Here is a 14,372-nt window from a genome sequence, read left to right on the forward strand (position 1 = left end):
CCTCACTCTCATACTTGCTCTGTTAATGAGCTATCAGTGGACTTAAAGAGAAACGGGCTTGACGTGTCTGCCTGCCAATTCCTACACTTTAGTGATCTTCATATATATATTCCAAGTAATTACTGCCCCATCCTGGGCTTCAGTACAAGACATATGAAATTAAAATAACTTAGCCCATACTAGAACCAAGCCAGCCCAGCCATAGCCAGAATTGTATAGCCATCCCCATTCTAAATGAGGATCTCTCGTGATAATAAGCACAAGTCACTAAGTTACAGATAATTTTCTATCCAGCTTTATTGTGGCAATAATGAACATAGAAAGTACTTAAAAATAGATATAGGCTGCGAACAACAGAATGCTGAGAAGATGTAGACACGACCATAGTGGTGTTCAGTCTAAGTACTGACCTCTCTTCACCATGGCAACTGCCTTTATCCAGAACTGTTCACTTTTTCTGTCCCCTTCTCCAATTTCAACCTGAATTGTTCAAGCTGTAAACTGTAGTTGTGTTTAGATCCTCATGTTAGGCTGATGGGTTAACTTGAAAAGGCTTCTTTATGGTATTGGAATAAAGGAGATAGGTTTCAAGGCATTAAGATTTGAGACCTGGAGATGAATGGTTTCCCTTATCACCCAGGAGTGAGCACAGAAGCTGAATAGATTAGGGAATGTGACACATGGCCAGGAATGGGGGCTCCCTGTTTATAAGTGGCAAACAGCATAGCTCATGAGAAAACTGCAATGCCCTTTCCTTTAGAGGGATCTATTTACTTTGCTGTTATACATATGTTCCTATTAGGTAGCTAGTTCTTTAGAATGAATTAATCTAAATAACTCAGTATCTCAAAAGTGTGTTTGCTACTGTTCACCAATCTTCAGGTGATCCTACTAGTTCATCTGGTCATTACTGTACTCATAGTATCTTGTTGCTGTGTGTTTCTTGGCAGCTCTATTCTACTTGGGGATCTTGAGGCCACATTTAGAAGTGTCTTGGTGTCATGCTCACCATATCCTATGCGTATAAGAACTTGCAGACCTAGGCGAGGCCCAAAGATTGAAGAAGCCAAGTCGCTTGACTAGAGAATTTATAAATCCATATTGCATATGGATAGCAACAGAAGGAAGAATGGTTGCTGCTGAGAAATCCACTGTAATTCTTCATGCCATGAGTGCTGTTAACATTTCCTAGTGCACAAATGGTTAAAACCAATGCAGTGGCCACCAAGGCATTATATTTAGGACACTATGAAGTTATGTAAAAAAAAAACATTCAGATGCTCAAGCCTCTTATATAACATGGCATAGTGTTTGTATATGACCTATGCACATCCTTCAGTGTAGCTTGAAACACCTCTAGATTATTTGTGATGGCGCATAGCATATGAGTGCTGTGTAAGCGGCTGCTAGACTGTGCTGTGAGGAAAGCAGGCCAAGGATAATAATCTCCTCAATGCAGACATGATATTGTATTCCGTATTCTCATTCTGTGGTTGACTGAATCCACAGATGCAGAACACTTGATTATAAGGGGCCAACAATATATGCTCAACTCATTTCACCAACTTCTACAAGTAATATTTTTAGAAAATAATCTGTTCATTGTTCCAGTATAAACATTAAAAAGTGGAAACACTATAAACAACAAGGAATCAGGGTCTTTCAACCACTCGTCTGTCTTTTTTTTAATTTATTATAAATCATTACATCCTAATTGTTATCCCCTCGCTTGTATCTTCCCATTCCCACCCTCCATGCCTCTTCCACCCTATTCCCTTCCCCTAGACTTCTATCAGAAGTAGAACTCCTCCCCTACCATCTGACCTCAGCCTATCAGGTTTCATCTGGATAGCCTGCTTCCCCTTCCTCTGTGTGTGGCCAAGCTTCCAAACCAAGGGGAATTGATCAGATGAGGGCCTCCAGTGTTCATGGCAGAGGCAGTCCCCGCTCTCCCTGCAACCATGAAGACTGAGCTGCCCATTGGCTAGATATGAACAGGGGATCTAGGTTTGCTGCCTGCATTGTCCTTGGTTGGTACAACAGCTTGTGCAGGCCCCCCTGGGTCCAGATCCAGTGGCCTTGATGTTCTCCTTGTGGGGCTCCTGAATCCTCTGGGTCTTTCCATTCCCTCATTCTTCCATACCACTGTTATCCGGAATCCATCAGTGAGTTCCAGCATCTGTGCTGATTCCCCCGCTGAGTGAAGTCTCTCAGAGGATATCTATATTGGGCTAGTCTCGGTCTTTCTGGGTTACTGCACGCAGGATGATCTTTTCTAGTTTCATCCATTTGCCTGCAAATTTCAAGATTACTTTGTTTTTAATAGCGGAGTAGTGTTCCATTGTGTGAATGCACCACAGTTTCTTTATCCATTCTTCAGTTGAGGGACATCTAGGTTGTTTCCAGATTCTGGCTATTATGAATAAAGCTGCTATGAACATAATTGAACAAATGTCCTTGTATGGTGGAACATCTTTCAGGTATAGGGCCAGGAGTGATATACCTGGGTCTTGAGGTAGCACTATTCTCAGTTTTCTGAGAAAGCTTCAGATTGATTTCCAAAGTGGCTGTACAAGTTTGCACTTCCACCAGGATGGAGGAGTGTTCCCATTCCTCTACATCCTCACCAGCATGTGTTGTCACTTGACTTTTTTTTATCTTAGCCATTCTGATGGGTATAAAATGGAATCTCAGAGTCATTTTGATTTGCCTTTCCCTGATAAGTAAGCATGTTGAGTATTTCTTTAAGTGTTTCACAGCCATTCAGTCTTCATCTGTTGATAATTCTCTGTTTAGCTCTCTACCCCATTTTTAATTGGGATATTTTGTTTGATGGTGTTTATTTTCTTGAGTTCTTTATATAGTTTGGACTCACCTTTCTTGAGGAAAAGAAAGTTGAAATTCTTCAATGTGGGAATCCTTTTTATTTTTATTTTTACTTTTATGTGTGAGGGGATTTTGCCTGTATGTGTGTCTATATGCCGTGCCTAGTACCCATGGGGCCAGAGGAAGGCAGCAGATTCCCTATAACTAGATTACAGATAGTTGTGAGCTGCCATGTGGGTATAGGGAATCAAACCTCTGGAAGAGTAGCCAGTGCTCTTGACCACTGAGCCATCCCTCCAGCCCCCATGAGGAAGTGTTGTTGTCCTCAGAGAAGTACTGAGAACTATAGAAAGGCATTGGGATTGTCAGGCTGTGGAGACTGCTTAGTATCGTCCCAAATGCATTCCAGAGAAAATGATTTCTGTAGTTATTTTTGCCACCAAGAGGCATTTTCCACATCATAATGTCACTCTGAGATAAGGACATATGGGCTTTCCCATCTTGGTTACAGAAAACCAGGAGATCCTCATGGTAAGCTGACATGAAAGGGACGTAAGATGTGTAGACTGCATGTTATATGGCAACAAAATAGCATCCATCCATGCATATACTTCATGGGAGTTGAACCTTTCCTTGACACTGCTCCGGGGAATAACAAGATTTCTGTTCTTACAAAGGTGCTGTGTAATGCACAAGACAAGCAAAAAATAAAGCCAGCGAATGCAGAGTCTCATGGAGAGAGACAAGGGCTGTAGAGAAAGAGGTAGTGAAACAGGAGGACCAAGGGAAATGGTACAAATTGAGAGTATGTGGGCAAAGGGTCTCTAGGGTTTGACTCCTAAGCTGAGAGAGGAAGGTCTAGCAGTAGGGAAGCAGCTTTTAATGAAAGAAAATGTGTTGGGGGCTAGGGGTGGGGCTCAGTGATGGAGTTCATGTCTGCCATGTTCAATCCTAAGCACTGCACATAGAGGAAAAGGGATAAGAGAGTGAAAGAACAGACAAGGGATAGGAAAAGGGAAGGAAAGAAACACCAAGCTTGGCCCTAATGATGAGTGAAGATGTGTGCACCTGTAGTTTCAGCAGAGACCAGGCTGCAACTGGGAAGACGTGCTTCCACTTATAGGAGGGATGCGCAGATCACCAGGGTAGAGTTCCATGTCTGGGTTCAGTCCAAGGATAAGAAGCTTCTAATGTGCTGCTGCTGTTGTTGTTGTTGGTGGTGGTGGTGGTGATGGTGGTGGTGGTGGTGGTGGTGGTGGTGGTGGTGGTGGTGGTGGTGGTGGTGGTATGGTGGTTTGGTTTAGGTTTGGGTTTGTTTCCTTGTTTTTTTCTTTGTTTGTTTGCATGTTTGTTCCTGAGACAAGGTGTCTATGTGTAGCCTTGGCTGTCCTGGACTCACTTTGTAGACCAGGATGGCCTCAAACTCATAGAGATCCGAGTGCCTCTGCCTCTCTGAGTGCTTAGATTAAAGTGTGCACCACCGTGCCTGGCTTCTAATGGTTTGTGAATGAGAATTTGAAGCATCTGATTTATTCAGTAAGGTGATGAAAAGGTCAATGACTATGGAAGTTTCTGGGGCTTTCTTACTCAGAGTTTAAGTCAGATAAGTCTGTGCTTTGGAGAGGGGTTGTTAGCCCTGTTACTTAAATTTCTGCAAATTAGCCATATATGTATTATATAATAGAAAACACTCCAGAAAGAACTCTTTCCTATTGAGTCATTACTTCCCCAGCTCTTCCCAACTCTGCAACTTCTTTTAAAGCCAGAGGGAAAGGCAGCAATTAAATCTTTCTATGTAATGATTCTCAACACCTTCCTTAGGATTAGAGTTAGTACTGGGGTTTTTCTATGGAATGCAATGAGAAATGTGAAGCTAATGAGTTAGGAAAGTTTAGAAGGAAACAATACACACACCCCTCAGCTTTGTCACCATGAGAACAGCCTGGAAACTATCCCATGTATCAGCATGAGCATACAGGATTTACAGATCCCACCTCCTAAAGAAGTAATCTATCAAATACTATGCCATGCTATTTGCTCAGAAACCTATTAGTAACAACTGGGTTTATTTTTAATTTGTTGAAAGGTAAGAGTTTGTGGAAATATCTTTCTCTATATTGCTAATGTTCTGCTTTTGTGCCTAGTCACATAGTTGGCACAATTTGCTTGACCTTTATAGCTCCCTAAGGATGCAGGAAGGACAACATCATCTGTCCCCTTAAAGATGATGGAAATGACAGCTGGCTGGATGAAGGATTGGGTCAAGGATGTCACAAATAGCAGACTTAGAACTTAAATGTAGACAGACCAACTTCCATAGCTGGATGCCCCTACTCTTCACACTGCTGCTGGGGGCACACCTCTGAGACCCATCCAACTCCAAAGTAAAGATGGATAGGTCTCATTCACTTTTACACATATCACGTTAATGTCACATCAGGCAGATCATAGAGGTCAAGCTGCCAGTAAGAATTTATATAATCTAAGGAATCCAAAGAGCTTTCTCTCTGATGAGAAAGCCTGAACTAGTGGTTTTGTGGCCGGACCATTTCCTATTGTCTATATGTGCACAATTAAAGTCATTCTTCCAGCAGTATATTGACTGTTGGCTGAGGGAAGTGACAGACAAGCTGCTGCCTTGGTGCTGGCTAGCTTTTGCTAACTTGATACAAACCTTGATATATCTGAGAAGAAGCGATCATAATTGAGAAAGTGCCTCCCTAAGATTGGTCTGGAGGCAAGTTCTTGGGGACTGCTTTTTAAGTTAATGATGGATATTAAAGGGCCCCACTCACTGTGGGCCATGCCAGCCCTATGCAAGCATTCCTACTGTATATAAAAATGTAGGATGTGTAAGCCATTAGGAAGAAGCCAGTCAGCAGTGTTCCTCCATGGCTTCTGCTTCAGTTCCTGCCTCCAGGTTCCTGCCTCAAGTTCCTGGCCTGACTTCCCTCTGTAATGGAGTGTGACCTGAGATTTGCAAGATAAAACAAACTGTTTTCTCCCCAGGACACCCCTTAAAGATGTAACCTAGATATTTTCCTCACTTGGGCTCAGGAACTGTTGGCAGGACCATAGGTCTGTGACCACGACTTTTATAGAGAGTCTTGACATGAGTGGGTTCTAGATGGAAAGCCAGATGCCAGCTAAAGCTTCTGAGGACTGCGAAGGGTTCAAGCATTGGGGAAGAAAAGACAGTGAGAATAGACACTAGGGCATGGCCCATAGTCTCAAGCATTCTGCTGTACTTCCTTATTAGAGACAAAGTATACAAAATGACTCCCAGCCCAGCAGTACAACTCCCCGCACATTTGCAGGCTAATGGTAAATGCTCATAGGGTAGCTGAAGTCTAGTCCCTGCATGCTTCTCAAACCCAAATGTCTTCTGTTTCTGCTGTTCATTCCTCCCTGTGTCTCTTGGCACACTGCATTCATTAGCAACTGCTATACTCCTAACAGCCCTACAGTGGTGCTGTCATTCCTTTACATCTTCAAGACTATAATACAGAGCAGATTTTTTTTTATTTTAGCTTTGAGTCCCTACACTGAAGAGATTCATTCATATTGCTGCACATAGCTAAAGATTCTCACTTTCCTAGACATCCCTCAGTGTGTGTTTACTGTCATTTATTGATTCAGTGAAGACATTCAGTTATCTTTGCAACTGGACAAAATGTTATTACAGGAATCTCTATACATATCTTCTGTGCAGCTGTACAAGAATTTCCTCAGGGAGCATGCCTGCACATGGCATTACTAGTTATTAAATATGAGTACACAGTACATTCAATTAACTGTACATTCTCTTGACAATAATGTTAACTATTACACTCTTGACACATAACCTAACTTCAAAAAGAACTTTTTATTAGAGTGAAGTAATGGGACTATTTTTCATCACTGTGGAGGAGACACAGCAGTTTTACACTTTAATGCCCCCAAACGAGTATGTTTATCCACTGAAAGACTTGTGCGTGGACACTTGTAGTTCTATCTCTCCTAACTAAAAACTGGAATGCCTAAATATTCACCACAATCAAACTGGGCCAATTATAGCCCTGTCACACTAGGACAGAGTATCACAAACCACTAATGTGACATTCAACAAAAGGGATGAATCCCATAGTCACTGCATTGAGAGAAAACGCCTATGATCTCATTTATATGTGTAACATCTGTAGAAATAAAATGCCCTTCAAAGCAAATGTGCACGCCTTATTAAATGGAAAGAAGGGATAACAAATAAGAGAAGAAGCAATGCTGGGCAGATGGCTTCCAGTCAAGGCCAGCAAGCTGGCGACAACCTGAGCCTGCTCCTGGCAGTCCAATGTTGGGAGAAGAGAAGCAACTCCCACAAGTTGTCCTCTCACCTGCCTACTGTGACACACACACACACACACACACACACACACACACACACACACACACACATACATACCAAAATAGCATCCATCCATGCACATACTTCATAGGAGTTGAACCTTTCCTTGACACTGCTCCAGGGAATAACAAAGGTGCTGTGTAATGCACAAGACAAGCAAAAAATAAAGCCAACAAATGCAGATTCTCATGGAGAGAGACAAGGGCTGTGGAGAAAGAGGTAGTGAAGCAGGAGGACCTAGGGAAATCCTACTACTTGAGAGTGTGTGGGCAAAGGGTCTCTAGGCTTTGGCTCCTATGCCGTTCAATTTTGAATATGATATATAGCACAAATGCAGGGGAGAAAACATAAGAGCTCCGTGCAGAAGTCTCAAACCAATAGCACATTTTAAATAGGACAATTTTTTGGTTACTTTAATTGGGCTTCTTCTGGACTTGCAGGATTAACAAATTATTAAATTAAAACTAGTCTTTGGGCTTGGGTCTCGAGCAGATTTCTTCAGATTCCACAGTATGTCCGTCACTACATTGGCCTTCTTGCCCTTGCTGTGTTCCCAGGGAACCAGTTTTTGTTACTCATTTGATTTCATCTTTAAGGATGAATTCCGTCACTTTCTGTCCAGCCCCAGCATCTCCATTTGTATAGACACACAGACTTGGCAGTGACCAAGTATCTACCAAACCACAACTGAATCAAAGTGGTGTGAGGTTTGTGAAAGTAAATTAGAAGCGTAGCTTTCATCTCTGTCACAGAAACCCAATTGATCCATTGCTTTTCTTACTTGTGCAATAAAGAATCCACTTTAATCTGTTTTGTATTAGAGTCCACGCAGGTAGGTGAGTACTGTAGACAAAGGTAGTCCTATCCCAGAGTCAAGTCAAGCACACTGCCTCACAGCTAAGCAGAGCAAAGTGAATGAAGGGTCCTGTGACCTTGAACAACACACACACACACACACACACACACATACACATACACATGCGTGCACGCTCTTTTCACTGGTTTATTGCCTTCGTTGGCCTGGGCAAATTTCTTGTTTCATTTCTAGTGTTTCCACTGCACATTGCAACCACAGGGAAAGTAACAAAGCCAGGTGACCTCTCATTGGGCCCCCATGCATCTCCTCTGTGGGCCAAGGAACATCAAGAGACTGCAAAGTATAAATTGGTTTCCATAACACCTAGGCAATTGCTGACATGCAGGAAAATGTCAGTTTGTTAAATACATGATCCATGAGCAAATGAATGAATGCTATATTCTCTGTTGTTATGCCAAAACTTACTGGCTTGAAACAACATTCTTGCCTTTTTCTCGGTGTTTCTGAGAGTCACAAGCCAGGGCAGAGCTCAGATGGGCTTTTGTTTCAGAGCTTTTCCTACACTGAAGCAAAGGTGCCCAAGGGAGGCAGGATCTGCAGCCAGGCTTACTTGTGCCTTCTGGAAGGAATCAGGCTCACTTGTACCATCAAGAAGGATTCAGACTCAGTTGTACCTTCAGGAAGGATTTGGGCTCACTTGTGATTTCAGAAAGGATTCAGGCTCACTTGTGCCTTCAGGAAGGATTCAGATTCACTTGTGCCTTCAGGAAGGAGTCAGGTTCACTTGTACCTTCAGGAAAGATTCAGGCTCACTTGAACCTTCAGGGAGGGTTCAGGCTCACTTGTGCCTTCAGGAAGGAGTCAGGTTCACTTGTACTTTGAGGAAGGGTTCAGGTTCACTTGTGCCTGCTGGAAGGACTCTGCTCTTCCTGGATTATGGAAATGAGGCTCTCAGTTCATCATGTGAGACCCCAACATGATAGCTTGCTCCAGTGAGAGAATCGTCTGGCAAAAACAGGAGTGATATTCTTTATGACTTAATTTCCACCATCAACGTTGCTGTATACAGTTAGAAGCAAGTCAATTGGTCAAGACTTTTTGCAGAAAGAAATGGTTACACAGGGCACAAATAACAAGAGGAGCAGATATTTATAGGGGCCTTGCCAGATGCTGCTGACCACAAATGTCTCCTTCACAAACTATGTGGAGGTTCACTATGAGACGCAAAGTGCTTACTGCTTGCCCCATCCTAAATGGTTCCTTCACTCTCAAATGTACACTGACACTCTCCTTATCCTGCATGATTTAGTAAGTATCTCCACCCCCAAAGGGAGTTCCCTAAACATTAAAGTACAACCCCTGAGCCCTTCTTTAAATGGAGAACTCTAAGTATTTCAAGTCTCCACACAGGGTTACTTCATTTGCTTATTGTCCAGCCCTTCCCATGAGACCCAAACTCCCTGCGGGTGGGAGCCAGCTGGTCTGACCTGTCCTTCTCATACCAGAACCTCAGACGTATTGATTATAATATGATGCTGGGAAACGTCACTCCTGTGTCAGGAGGAGATTGATTTTCTTTATAAAATGAGTGCCCATGAGAGGGAGGGGTTATTTTTAGATAGTTCTTCAGAGGTTTGGAGTCAGAAGAGAGATAGCCCGGTATACTTCTGAGATTTGGGATTGTATATTACAACAATGAAAACCAGGTGGGGGTGTGAGTTATTGATAAACTGTGTGACAAACATACTCAGATGGCCTAAATCTGGAAGCTAAAGGGGGCTGAGGCATCAGTATCTCAGATATTAGTATTTGATTTTTTTTTTTGTCATCATCCACCTCTGCCTTCTCTGTCAGGCTTTTCCACACTGGTCTCCCACCCCTCTTTGATTCATACTAGATTTCCCTTTCCTTATTAGCCTTGAGATGGCAATGAAAAAGTCAGAGTGTGGTTTCTGCCATGGTTTTGCCAGAAAACAACAGGAAATTGTGCACCTGTGTGACAAAAGGAGACGTTCGCAATGGAAGGGCAGAGTGAGTCCTCTTCAAGAGAACTGTCTCTGAGCTCCAGGTCTGGTGTAGCCCCAAGGTATCCCCCTCAGGGACAGAACACCATGGGAGAATACTGACTGGCTTAGCAAAGCTCTCAGCATCCCAGGTAACCAAGCCATAGTGGGAAATAACCAAGATCCCTGTGGATATGCAGACATTCTGCATAGAGACTGGCTCATAGGGAATGGTGACAAGTACAATGCGTAAGGGAAGTTCTCTCCCATCAGGGCTGCTCTACGCACTGGGGCATGTGTAGTAAGATCACTGCTCTCTGTTTTCTAGATTACATTATTATTTTATATGTAGGAAAATAAGACTGTTTCGAGACAGTGCCATGTGCCCTTGTGAGGTTGCTGGGAGTGACTTGCCATCACCGGACCTGGCAGTGAGATGTAGTATCAGTAAAGATACACTACAATAGCAAACGTCCCTAATAGCCTAATGGCCAAGAAAAAGCGTGACGATGTCGGGTGGCAGGAAGACTCTATGTCACCTTTGCTATCAGACTTTTTAAGTTGCTAATACTTATCTTGCATCATTCATTTCCCTGCTGGAGGGAACAGAATGTTTCCCAAGTGGGCAATGGAAGGGTTCATCCCAGGTCTTGCTCTCCCATGAGTCATTGGCCATAACAGGGCTCATACAACCACAAGGAAACCAATAGGCAGTGGCCACCACAGATCCAGAGAATGTCCCTCTTCTCAGTGAGCATAAAATGAGAAAGTGTTTAAACCAGGAGATTCAAGGCTCTTCATTATTTTCAGAAAACAACAGGAAAATCTAAGGCAGTCACACTTGTAATCTACGTGTATTGAGTATATCACCCATCTGTCTTGATAACTTAGTTGTTGCACATTGGCCGAAAGTGGTAAAAAAAATACTTTGATTCTTTGCATTCCAGAGATTGTGGAACAAAGTACTCTAGTAACTTGCTCAAATCAGTAGCAGAGGTGAGATTTGAGTTAAGCTGTCTCAGATTCTGAGGACTGAGCTTGTCCCTTGGAGACGTCACTGTGGCTGTGGTGCAAGTCACTTCCTCTCATTATGGGATGGATGGCTCCCCTTTGTGGTTTCAGTTAGAATCGTAATGGATGCCTGTTTGTAAACACCGCCCACTCTCCTATTCCCAGGCGTTTCTTTCATAGTGAATACCTCCATTCCCAGAGTACATGGAAAAGTGTCCCCATCACTCCATCATGGGGTGTTTGTGCTCAGAATCTGTTGCAGGGCCTTTGACACAGCACTGAGCTCCCATCAATATGGGTGTGACGAGAGCCAGCACCTATACCCCAAACCACTTCCTGGTTTTAGCATGGCAAGTACCTCAGGATAAAGTCACCAACTCCCTTGAACACAGCATCTATACACCCCAGATGCCAAGGCCAGGGCCTTCATTACAAAAACAGGCCTGGGGACATTACTAAGCCAGTAAAGTATGTGTCATGCAGAAATGGGGACCTGAGTTTACCCTCCAGAATACATGTGAAAAAAGGCGAAGGAGAAAGACACACTTGAAATCCTAGCCAAATGGGTGAGACAGGAAAGTCTTGGAGTTTGCTGGGCAGCCAGTCAACCCTATGTGGCAAATTCCAAGTTCTGATGAGAGACCCTGTCTCAAAAAACAAGGTAAACAAACACCTGAGAAATGACACCAGGCTCTGGCCTTTGGTCTCGGCACACATGCACCTGCACATGCCTGAGCATGCACATGGCAGCAAGTCAGAATAACAGTGACCAACACTGATATTAAGTATTGTAAGCTGAAAGTCTTCTCCTGTGGACATATACTGTCCACTGTCCCATTTTATTCAGGAGAAAAGTGCTGTTGAGAGAGGGTAGCTAAGAAAGCATACACAGTGGGTTTGGAAGGATTCCAGATTTGACTCTAAACCATTTGACTACACTAGTGGTTAATGAAGTTGATTCATTTCAGACACACACACACACAAACACGCATACATACATGCACAAACACACACACGTAAACATGCACACACACGGATACACATACACATACAAATATGTGCACACACATGCACACACATACACGCACACAATCTGCGTTCTCTAGGAGTAAGTAAGCATCCAGCTAAATGTAAGCAGTTAGGCTTTCCTAAGCTTTCTGTAAATGAGAGCTCCCTAGTTACTATAGAGTGGACATTTTACCTGAGCGACAATGGCTCCCGCTCTCCAGCTACAGTTCCTCTCCCGAGTTTAAGGTGCAGCTGAAGATCTTCTACTGGGATTACATTACTAAGGACAGCAAAGGATGAGGTTACAGTAAGATGAAAGCTCCAAGGTGGCCCACGGAACTTTCAAAAGAATTCTAATGAACTTATTTCAGGAAAAAGTGAGATGAGTGTTAGATTTAAGGGCAGCCTCCCTAATTAAGCTGTAGACAGATTGTTAAAGGTAACAAACTCCCTCCCAGTAGAACTCTAAAAAGAGGCTGCCCTTGCCAAATAGTTAGGGGAGCAGCTGCTGTAAGGCCGAAAGAGGAAGGGGCACAAATAGGAACAAAGTGTCTTGACACATATGCGTGCCATACTGAGATCGGTGTCCTCGTGTGCTGATCTTAAAGCACAGCTAGCACAGTGGAAAGAACATGACCTGTGCAGACAAAGCCTCCTGGAGCTGGACGTCACTGTGATTTGCTGGCACGTGACCTTGAGCAAGCTCCTTACCTCGGTAGGCTTCGGTTTTTTTCCCCTGGAAATAGAACGCGGCATGTGCTGCTAAAGTGTGAGCATAACAGGAGGGCATATTGCACTGTGGCACTCTGAGTTGATAAAGACTACTCATGTACACGGGACGAATGATGCTTTCTTCACACCTGCTTTTGTTCCTGAACACCCAGAAGAATCTGCTGGTCAGAACACACTCATAGAAGGGAACGAAGGATGGGTAGATGGGCAGATGGGCTTCAACATTTAGACTCTTTTAGATTTATTTAGAATATTTTGTGTATATGTTTCACCTGCATGTATCTGTGTAAACCACATGTATGCCCTCAGACATCAGACGAGGGCATCAGCTCCTTATTTAGCACATGCTAAGAATAAAAGTCAGACTTAGCTATGTACATATGCTCCCAACCCCAGCACTGCAGAGGATGGAAATGGGAGGATCACTTGGTCTAGCTACTATCCTGGCTCCAGGCTTAATAAGAGGCATTGTCTCAAGGTAGTAAGGCAGAGTGTAATAGCATAGGACAACTGACATTCTCCTCTGGCTTCCATCTGCATCTCTGTATGTGCATGTGGGTGGATGCGTGTGCACCCTCCTTTTTTTTTTTTTTTTTCTGCGTCTAGGTCCCAGCAGATAAATGATAGATGCCCGTGGCACATGGTTGAGCTCACTGTTATCTCAAGACAGTAGTTACAAGGACCCCAAAGCACCCTCACTGTTGTAAGCTACCAGCCTTCCATGTTATTTGCAAAGCGTCCCTCTAATGGGGAGCTGTAGGAGGTCCCACATTTCTGAGTGCCGTCTTCACAGAACATTAGCCCCTCTCTCAGCTGACTGCTGAGACTAAGTGTCATTTTGTTTCCAATCCACCATTCTGAACTGAAACACCAGGGAAAGCCTGGGAATTGAGCCTTGGAAGCTAACTCATGCCCCAGATCCCACCCTCTGGGAATGCTTTGGCACGTTAGTTTTGCTTATCTTGGGCTTCATATGAATAGAAGCAATACTGTGCTGACATGGTACCTCATGTAAGTGATGTTGTGGAGCACGCTACAGCACTCTGTCAGTTTCTTTGGCATCACTTCATGCCTCAGATTTACTCACATTATTACAGGGAACGGTGCCTTATTCGTTACTGTGTTTTATTCTAGTGTGTGACTACAGCAACCTTCACTTACCTGTTCTATTGTTTGTGAATATTTGTGCGGATTCTGGTTGGGGCTGCTGTCTGCATAGTTGTCCTGACCCCTCCTCTGCATGCTGTCTGATGGGTGTGCTTCTATGTCTTTTAAATAATCACTCTGGAATAAAGATATGGGCCGTAAGATGTATATATGTTATGCTTCAGTAGACATTGTAGACAGTGTCCTAAGTTACTTTTACCAGTAAACATTGCTCCCAGGAAGGAAAGAGAATTATAAAATAGCCCTGGCCAATGCTTCTCTTATATTGCTTTTCCCCTCATAGGTAGATACAGATTTTAATTTGCAGGGTGTGTGTGTGTGAATAGATCCTGAAACTAAAATAGGAAATATGAGAAGGAATAAACATCTTAAGGGAAGGGGGAAAAGATGAAATGGGTACCAGAATATAGATGACCAGTGCAGAATA

The 14,372-nt window shown here is 43.4% G+C and overlaps 1 protein-coding gene across 11 annotated transcripts in view; it reads left to right on the top strand.

Moving 5' to 3' along the window:
* The window catches only part of CADPS (calcium dependent secretion activator), a 438,873-nt gene that overhangs the window by 125,979 nt on the left and 298,522 nt on the right, over window positions 1-14,372 (top strand). The gene's annotated exons all lie outside the window — the stretch shown is intronic.

This window comes from Acomys minous, assembly GCF_964271855.1.
Source record: "Acomys minous genome assembly, chromosome: 9".
Classification (NCBI taxonomy): Eukaryota; Metazoa; Chordata; class Mammalia; order Rodentia; family Muridae; genus Acomys; species Acomys minous.